Below are 10788 nucleotides of genomic sequence, written 5' to 3' on the forward strand. Positions count from 1 at the left end.
GTTATTGCTTTGACGACGAAAGTCCGTCCATACTTAAGGAAGAGGTGACGGAGGAAGTGCATAGTCGTAAGGCGGAAAAATCGCCATGTGTGGACAAGGTCCTTTCCGAGCTGTTTAATCACGGAGGAGAGGCAAGAACTTCAACAATGACGGCACTATGCCAAAATATATTGGAGGAAAACAAGTGACCCAAGGAGTGGACCCAGTCACTGGTAAACCCCCTACTGAACAAGGGCAACATTAAATTGTGCGTGAATTACCGCAGCATCAGTCATCCAAGCAAAGTCATGCTACGCATCATCCTCAATCGATTGAAAAGTAAGCTCGAGGAACTGCTTAAAAAGATCAATCTGGATTAAGACATGAGCGGAGCATAGTGGAACTGATCATCTACTGAACTCTTCATTGAGAAACATCTGCAACATCAATGTGAGCTCTATCAAAAATTCATCGACTTAAAGAAATCTTTTGCTCGCGTGTGGCATGATGGCTTATGGTCTGGTATGAGAGGAATCAACACTGACGAAGGGCTAGTTCAAATCATCCAAGAACTCTACGGAAACGACAGCAGCGCAGTACTTATTAATGGAAAGCAGACGGGGGGGACTTTTTCAGGATATCAGTGGGAGTCCTGCATGGATGTCTGCTAACGTCCTGTTTAACCTTTTCCTTGAGAAGATAATGCAGGATAATGTCCGAGAAGAGTGCTCTATATCTCCTACACGGCGCAAAAAAATCTACGCGTACATTTAGAGAATGACTGCAACACTTGTTGGTCCATCAGAACCCCTACTGGCGACCGTCAAACGACAAAATATGGTCTGGTTTGGACACGTCACCAGGCACGAATCTCTGTGCAAGATTGTTTTCCATGAGCATGCTAGAGGGAGGTCGACGTTCTGCGGCAAGACCGGTAGAGGGAATGATGATGATGATAATGCTATTGATTTGTTTTGTTGTGTCTGTTTGTATATGTTGATATCGAATTTATCAGAATATTTATGTCCTGCTGGTATAAGTTAAGTTCATTGTATTTTGCATTTTAGTGTTTTTGTTTTAGATAAAAGATTTAATAAAGGAATTCATAGCCAAGTGTTCTTCCTTCAGTTCTAAGTGTTGCAATCTTTAATGCAAAAATCAATGTTAGTGTTTAAAGTTGTGTTTATCTAAAATTGTCATTGATATGTCCCTGTAATTGAATACAAATTGTTAATGTCAAACATAGAAAGATGAATATTACTAAAAAATACATTATGGACATTGCTTTGGGATCAGTAAATATTAATAATTTTTACATATCCTGACGTTTTATTTATGTAGCGTAAAGTAAAGATGTAACACATCTTTATTTTATTAGTTTCACCTTTTATCCAAATAAAGAATACACAAAACATAATTCCAAACATTATGAAAACATTTTTTTGTTTATCCCACCTTCCCAAAACTTTTTTACAGTACTGAAATAATGACTAAATGACAGGCATATATCTTTCCTTATTCCGGTGATTGTTATTATCATTACAAGGAATTAATTTAATGCATCAACTAGATCGAAGTAACCCGATGCAAAACCCCTGTATAAACACTCGTATTATTTAAGACATGGAGCTTGATATTTTGTGGTTGTTGTCGGTCGGGCGTTTTTTAAATGGAAAAGTTTATATCGATGATCATATTGTATCGACTGATGTTACCATTAAGTCGCTGTTGGCTGATTTTATCATTTGTACTTTCATACTCACACAGGCATCTCTCCATTTAAAGTACCAACAGACTCTCAACATTATAACATTAATGATCAAACAGTAATGGTTATTTTTACTTTATAGTCGAGACATATCTTGTGCATAAAGGTTCATGGGGTACCCCGGTTGCTAATGGACACAGTGCGTGTGTATTTTGGGCTTTCTTGTCTATATAGACGTTTGATATTGGCTGTATACTATCCCGAGTATTTAAACACTGCATTATTCGGTTATTAAATCTAATGACATTAGTACTAAGTTCTTTTATTCAAAGCGTTACTAGTTGTTGTGTGTTATAATTGAAGGAGATAACAACGGATAACAACAAAATTACAATTGTGACATCGCGTTCTATGTTCTATTATCATATTTAGCTCCTTCCCACGCGTACGATGTTTAAGATTACACATAGGATTGAGTAAGTAATCCAATACGAATCACGCGCTTTTGAAAGGTCCCTTATTCGCGAAACAAGATAGTGTACTCTGTCTAGTATTAGCATACGGTTCAAAACTGTTTAATAGCGTTGACATTTATAGACCCACTTTATTTACTTCACATGCAGTTAAAATAAGTAACTAAAAATGAAAATAAAATGTTTTCATGGGAGCAATTTGAAAGTACATGTATTAAGTATTGTATTAAAGGCAAGATACGTGTTGTCTTTACAAAACTAGGCAATCAATGTTACAATATTACACCGAGAACCGAACTTAACAATAATCAACACAATAATAGTAATCGTTTGCAATTGACACAAAAATCTCCATCGACAATGTGCATTTAAAAGTTCTTAATTGTTAAGCAATTAATAGTAATGTAATATCGTGTACGGGTAGTCGCATGCGCAGTTAGCTATAGAACATTAGAAATCAAAGTACTGACAGTACTGGTGTGACGATGCTTTTGAATAGGATTGATATAAAAGCATCAATTTAAGTTTATCTACATCACCACAATTGTGTATGTGGGTACAAAAAAAAATAATTTGGGTACAACAATTTTGGGAACGAAAAAAATATGCCAACAAAAAATTGGGGTACGAAACAAAATGTTGGTACAAAAAAATTGGGTACGAACACAAATTTGGGTACGATACAAATTTGGGTACGAAAATAAATTTGGGTACGAACAAAAATTGGGTACGAAACATTTTTGGTTACGGAAAAAAATGGGGGAACGGGGAAGTAGTACCTTAGGGGAACTTGACCCACAATCGTACATTTTCGGCCCTTTCCGACAAACATCGGATAAGTACCTCGAAGGCAATAGTATAAATACACAATTCGGAAGCGGAAATGCGGGCCTACCTATGCGCGTCAAAATGTAAGCGAAATATGTAAACAAAGCGGTAGCCTGTCATGAATGTTTGCATTAACAAAGAAAATCGTGTATTGGTGTAAGTTTTTTGAAGAAATAAGCAGAAAATATATTAAATAAGCAATGGCGATATTTTTCTTAGCCACAAAATTGTTATTAGTTTGATATCACAATATGAAAATGAAAGTAGAACTGTCAAAAATGACAACCTGTCAACGAGTTGTTTTTGCTGGCACGAGAGGGCGATTACATTCAATGTGTTCATATTTTTACCATAGGCTTTGTCAATGACCTTTATAGTATAGGAAGCTTTGTTATTATTTATTGTTATCGTGTAACTGCATGATTGTGTATATGTTTAGAATACACAAAGCAAAAATAATAATAAATATACTGATTGAGCTTATACTAATCTGAGAACTATAGCCAGGTCAATTAAGGACTTAAAATACAAGTGTTTGTCCTGATTTCATGAAGACTTGACCATGCATGTCCTAGATTTCAAAATCAATGCCCTAGTCTGACACATTGGTACCATAAACTTTAAACTATTACCATGCTTCTGAAATTAGTTTTTATCGATATGTAAGGAAATCTAAATCAGGAACTGATTTTCCTTGTTTTAAAACAGTCATATATCAGTTGTGACCTCTCGGTAATGACCCATTTTTGCTTATTTGTCACACCCTTAAAACTTTCCACACTTCTATAATAGCAAATCAGGATTTATGTTATCTCCAATGGTACATTTAAACTTAAGCTCTGTTACAATAGTGCTGGTAAAGTCAAGTCACATATTTAAATCTAGGCCATGTCAAAATCAAAGTGTCAAAGACAAATTAAAGATGCGTTCATTAATAATTGTCCAATTGTTTACTACTGCTGTGAGTTTTTATATAGTATAACTGATGACCATCATGAGTGAGAAAATTCACATTATCATAGTAGATCAGGTGTAGCAGCCTTTTAGATAACAAAGTTGGCTACTGTTCAATGTCGCTTCTGGGGATCAAACCCGCAGCGCAACCTCCTTCAATCAAAGTCGACACTCTACCACTAGGAAGATTCTGAAATTTTCGGATCCCTCCAGAGAAACCAAACCAAAAAAAAAACAAAAATTAAGTCAAATATTGCAGACTCGGTTTTATTGAGTCGGTTCATGAGAGATAATGGTGCTCGATTGGTCATTTTTGTCTCGGGTAGTACTTACGTATACTTACATGTAGCCGACAATGACCAATCGAGCGATAATGGAAGGTGCAACATCTCTCACGCCCCCTAGCATCGCCTTAAGCAGTATTGAAATATCAACAGGAAAGTGCTGGAGTCATTGATCCCAAGGGACCAGAAAAAAAACACGTGATTAATCTTCGAAATAAAATCATTTGATTAATGCTAATTCTATTATTAGAGCCAGGTCACAGAAAAAGCGCAGTCCAATCAGTATCGAATTAAACTATTTGTTATTGTCAGAAAACCGCTTTTAAGGAAACAGCTTTCAATCGACCGCAGGCTGATCTGGATCCAAACTGGCCACAATCGCCTTAATGCCTCTTTTACTGTGACACTTTAAAATGATATAAGGTACTAACATAGAAACAAGAAACAGTACAAACCAGTAAAGATTTTGTTTTCAATGTTGAATTTCAGGACAGCTTGGTGATCTGCAAATCCCCTATGATATGTTGATATCGGGTATCATAGTTATTCAATAAGTCGCAAAATGCTCGAATACAATTTATAAAGCAAAATGAGACTTAAATTGATAACGGAAAAAATACCAGTATGCCAGTTTTTCCGTGTCAAGCTGTCAAGATCCAGAAAGTTCTTCATTCACATCGAATATATCCTTCGAATTCCATCAATTGTTGTCATAAGCGGAGATTTAGTGAATAAATAACTCAAATATCCTAAATGACAGTTTCTAAATAGCCAAACAAGCCGATTATTGCTGTAAGAAAGTTTTGACACGAGTGTCAACATTCTCTCATGGGCGCGACCATTGTTGTATGTTTAGGCACGAACGACAACTCTGCTAGGAGAATGTTACCAATGATAATAATCGAGGTAACCGATTAGAAATATCTCAATCGGACTGGCTCGGTCTTTTACATAGGTTGCCATTATGAAGATTTCTTTCATGGTATGATAACTTAGACGAGCTGCTTCGCTGAAGCAGCATCGTCAAAAATCGAATAACTGTAAATAAGCAGTGCTCCTGAGAATCAGGCTTGAAATATCTATACGTATATTTTAAATCAGTTCCATACAAGTTGTCGCAAGTAAATTAATTTATTATGAAGACTATTTACTTCCATACGAAAAGGCTTTTAAAGGATGAAAGCCGATGTAATTCATCAACACCATAATATATTTTATTTTCATAATATCTAATTCTATTTAATTTGTGCCAAAGAATTGTTTTTCACAACAAATGTTATAGAAGTAGATATTATGAAAATAAAATATATGTGATATAAGTAGATATTATCACCCGCAAACCTCTGCTGTTGGGGACTCGTACCAGACCCAAAGTGTCAACTGTGTGACCGTCTCGGCACTCTAGAGCATGTCCTTTCTTGCTGCCCTACAGCTCTGCCACAAGGAAGATACAATTGGCGCCACGAAAATGTCCTCACACCGCGACGACATTTGATCAACTTCGTGAAGCCAGATGAAACTGCACAAAAACAGCCGACACAGAAAACCTCAATCCTCAACGGAGCAACTGGATGGAGCATGAAGATTAACCTTGACAACAAGCTGGTCTTCCCAAGTATCGGGCAGATAAACCTAAGGACCGACATCGTGTTGTGATCAGAGGCAGGGAAACGACTCATCATAATCGAGTTTATTGTACCTCAGGAAACCAGATGCGATGAGGCTTACGAGAGGAAGAAATCCAAATATACAGAGCTGCTAGAAGCTTGCAACCAAAGAGGCTGGCGTACTTGGTTGTTCCCCATAGAAGTAGGAGCTAGAGGGTTCTGTGCACAATCCGTGTGCCGACTGATGTCAACAGTCGGGTCTACTTGCAGGGATAGGCGGCGGACTATCCAGAAACAAAGCTTAGCTGCAGAGCGGTCGTCCAGCTGGCTGAAGCTGAGGCGAGATGATGCAGCTTGGAAGAAGTAAAGCTATCGACATTCACACAGAACCTATGATGGCCCCACCCTCCCGAGATATCAATGGTTCAGGGGCGAAACATTGACGACGGAGGGACTCCATCCTGTAGAGTCATCAGGAGATTCATGGGTGGGTGCGATATTGTTTTCAACTTAAACAATGAAAAAAAAAATGAAAAAGTTTGGTGTTGAAAAATAATATATATATATAACTCACACATAAAATATACATATTGCAACATAAATTTAAAAAAAAACATACAAACAACAACAACAACAACTGAGCTTGGCTTTTGAGTTAGAACTTGCGCTTTTAACCCGCAATGAACATTGAACTGTTAGATTGGCAAGCACCATTCACGCATTTGACTAAATAATTGCTCAAGTGTATATATCGCCTTCGATGTGTTCATGGTTTTAGGATCAAAAAAGGTGCGTTGATTAGGATTATATTAGTACAATGCGTACCAACATCATTCAAAATGAATTATACGATTAGATGGCAAATATTTATTATTTATAACCGCTGGCGATGGCTTTTAGGACAATTAACATGCACGACACATACATGCGTGTCGCGATCGCACCATATAATTTGCCATTTTCGTTCACAAACGTCCAATTTCAACGGAACGTTTTAAATTTCCATACATATTGATTTACACAGTACATTTGCAGCTCGCATGTGTGCGTGGTAATAAATACTATCACGCTGGTAAATCGTGCTTTTAGGAACAGATATATAATACTTGTTAAAGAAAATGCAATTATATTAGTTAACATAGTTATGTATGTTTCTCAAAAGTAGAAGGAACGCCTACATATATTCGTCAACTGACGTTTGCATTTTTTGCTACTGACGTGTGCCATTATTATACCTTCTACTGACGTTTGTCATATTTGTTTCTACTCTTGAAACGTATATGTATTATCCGGTATATGCTTTCGTTTGTTTATGCATGGAAATAATATTTAATAATAAGTTCGTCCGGTAACGCATATACAGTTATGTTATCATTGATTTTTGTGAACACGGACTCATTGTATGCTTTAACACTGACGTTTGCTTCAACAATTGATTTTTTTTGTCGAAGCTTTATCAAAAACCAAAGCTACGCGTTATTTACCGATCGCAATCTTTATGCATGCCTTATTGCCTGCATTATGTCGTACGAAATCTAGAGTACGATTAGCAAAGATTTTGACACAAACCCTACCTGGCGTGGCTGTTCTCCATCATAAAAAGCCTACTGACCTTTTATTTTTTGTGGTCTTGTTACAGTGTTTGTTTACCTTAATGAGTGATATGACTTGTACATTTTATGTGCACCCTTTTAGACCTTAAGTAAGTATTAAGTATTGTAACCATAAGAGAGGTTGATTATTTTTGCAAACAGCGCCAGTACATAAAAGTATAAAACAGTTGATGATCTTGGTTTAATTATAGACTGTAAAACAACCCGAAGGGTGAAAATTTAGGCTGTTTCGTTTTAAATCTTTCATACGCTGCCATAAATGTATGACATAATGAACGCTGTTTGTGTCCGTACACAAACACATATAATGAATTTTTTATAAAACCGCAATTGTATAGAAATACAGAATTATACAGTTAAACATCATCCTAAACACAATTATTTCGACTGCTATTTAAATATGAAATGTTTAGTGGAAATAATGTTAATATTTATTATTATATAAGGTTACAACGTACATGTATTGTGTTCAGCCGCATATCAAATGGAGCTGCTGTGCTCCTTAATAGAAAAACAATCAAATTTATATTGAAACCCCATATTCATCCCCTGGTCTCATAATTACGGCACAATCCAAACTTACTTTGTTTAAGATAAGTGCACAATTGTCTTTACCAAAGATGAAATACAATAGCGAATACAATATAACAAATAACAATTATTACAACTTGTGTTATCACATTGGAATATTCAATTCAAAATGGTTTTTAAACGTCTTAAATCATGTCTAACCGCATACAATCCCCTTAATTTTAAAACAATAATTCGTATGAGACATGAGTGAAATGATAATTATACCACTGACACAATAATGCTGAAAGAAGTGGAGTCTTTGGCTAAATTTCTTTAAATAATATTGTTCCTTATTATCATTTCTAAATTAAATATGAATTATATTTGCTCGGCACGTGTAGTTTTGTACTCTCAGATGGGAGTGCTGCATTTCTGTCAGAAAATATTGTGGTGCTGTAACGATTTTAACTATGCTACTTCCGTTGTGAAGGAAATTAGAGTGAACGTTGATAAGTGAAATAGGTTTACTGCAACCTTCACATCGTCATAGTTTGCAGCATGGTCTGAATTGAGATATCACTTGAAAGAAACAAATGTGCCATTGTCAGGGACGCAACATTTCGCTATCAATTTCTTCTTCCTCGAAAACATAATATTAATCTTTGATCGCGTCTTTTTCAATCAGAGCTTTGTGACAACCATAAAAGACATCTTAAATGCATAACTTGTGCTGTAACATAATTAGCGCTTGTTTGACCATAAATGGTTACTGTTGCGTAAAATAAATGTGTCTTTAGGAACACAAAGAAATATCATAAGGCTTGAATTGTCATTTTTATTACACTCGATATCGAACACGGAAAGACTGACTTAAGTAACATAACGATAATGTATTTCCTTTTATTACTTAACCGAAGTAGACAAATGAGTAAGACAAATATTTTTGCTTGTTATTCTTTGATGTTCATGTTTATGTTTCTTCTACAATGTATAGGTATATGAACCTATATATAACGTGCTGCTACAACGCCTTTTAATAACAGTAACAAGTCCTTATCTTATATTTAGAATCGATCTACCAAGTGTGCATGCGATCACGATTGTTATCGTACGAATGACTAATTAATAAATTCCTCAACAAAATTAAAACTATAAAAAGTATAGAATAACAAAAATAATACACAATAATAATGTATGCATATATGGATAAATATTTATCAAATACACATATAGTTTTTATACCTTGATAAAATAAATGTGTTCATTACAATCAGTATTGCATAAGTATACATGTACATACATAAATATAAACACGCTTGCTGCTTTAGACATTCCACGTACTGCCATCTACACAAATCATGTCAGTTCAAACATAAAAGACAGAGGACTTCGGTGCAAAAGGCGCCATCCATTCAATAATGTCCTTCTTTGCAAACTTACTTGTAACCTTTGTTTGTTTCTGTATTGGCAGGAAATTAAAAATCTAGTAAGTGACAGTTAGTGCGTATTAATGTGTTTTACTTCATGTTTATCGTTATGCATTTCAAGACAAAACATGGCGATGTATATCCTCTCGACAATGTCATGAGTGATAAAACTCATATACAATGCCGTGTTCTTGATTTGCATCGCAATACCTATTTACATGCGTTTGTGTTCGAAATAATAATGCATTTACAAATTTTGAAATTGCTGTGGCCTAGATAAAAGTATGACACTATGCATCATTTGAACACAAACACAATCAATTGTTAAACAGCATCGATTGTTCACTTTACATCCGTGTCTGCATTGTTGAATCACACCTTATATACGATGAAAATGAGTCACGGAAGTTATATATTGTTTCAATTGAAGTCGCTAAAATGTTTGGTTTTGAGGAATAACTATTGTTGATTGTTTATTGCTACCTATAAATGGACTTGTACATGAACATACTTAACTGTCTCTAACATTCCATTCATTTGTAGACTTTCCGAAACGTTTGTCTGTGGTAAGGTTGAATTGCAAGTAAAAAACAAATATGCAAGCTACGTACATTTAATGATTATACACGTCATTGGGGGTTTAAGGGTCGAATTTTGTTAACAATGGATATGAAAAGCCAACTGATACTTTCAGCTAGAATTAAAGCCTTCCACAGTGTATGCGTATGGTCGGCTTAAACGTGTAGATTCATTTGCAGAAGTGCTTTAGCAAACGTGATGAAACACTTCCTAAAATTATCTGATACCGAAAGGATTTACATAATAATTGTTTTGTTTAAAAATTATTAGCTTCTACGATATCTTAAAAGCAGAAAAAACGAAGTAAACTTATAATTATAAAGATTATATTCACAAACAAACGGAATTTAAATACTGAAATATTGCATATGTTCTTTATCTTACTAGACGTTTCATGTGTCACTGTAGTATATTTTATCATACCGCTACGTTGATATATGTCTGAAACAACGTGGCATGATACTTATTTTCTATATCTGTTCAACAGGAACTAGTTATATCAGTCAATGTTTGGAGATAGTTCATATTGCTCGGAACGAAATATAAAGCCGTCATTTCAAGTAAAATTGAATCAGATTCAACAAAACAAACAATTAGATACCAAGATGTTCTATATTTAATACACAAAAAGCAACATAAACAGCAAAAAAAACCACAATATATCAGGCTCGGCAGGAATAAAATAACGGCTCGGCCAGCCTCACCATTAATTTGAGTTCTAAGCCTCGCCTGATATATTACATTACTATCATGCACTAACATGTTATTCTATATTTATAGTAACAATATAATTTTTGTGTAATACAACTGTCACTGATATTAT

At 35.1% G+C, this 10788-nt stretch overlaps 1 protein-coding gene across 1 annotated transcript in view; it reads right to left on the reverse strand.

The window, feature by feature from the left end:
* Positions 1-10788, reverse strand: part of LOC127850075 (uncharacterized) — an 81962-nt gene that overhangs the window by 25447 nt on the left and 45727 nt on the right. The window lies entirely within an intron of this gene.

This window comes from Dreissena polymorpha, chromosome 11, assembly GCF_020536995.1.
Source record: "Dreissena polymorpha isolate Duluth1 chromosome 11, UMN_Dpol_1.0, whole genome shotgun sequence".
NCBI classification, from domain to species: domain Eukaryota; kingdom Metazoa; phylum Mollusca; class Bivalvia; order Myida; family Dreissenidae; genus Dreissena; species Dreissena polymorpha.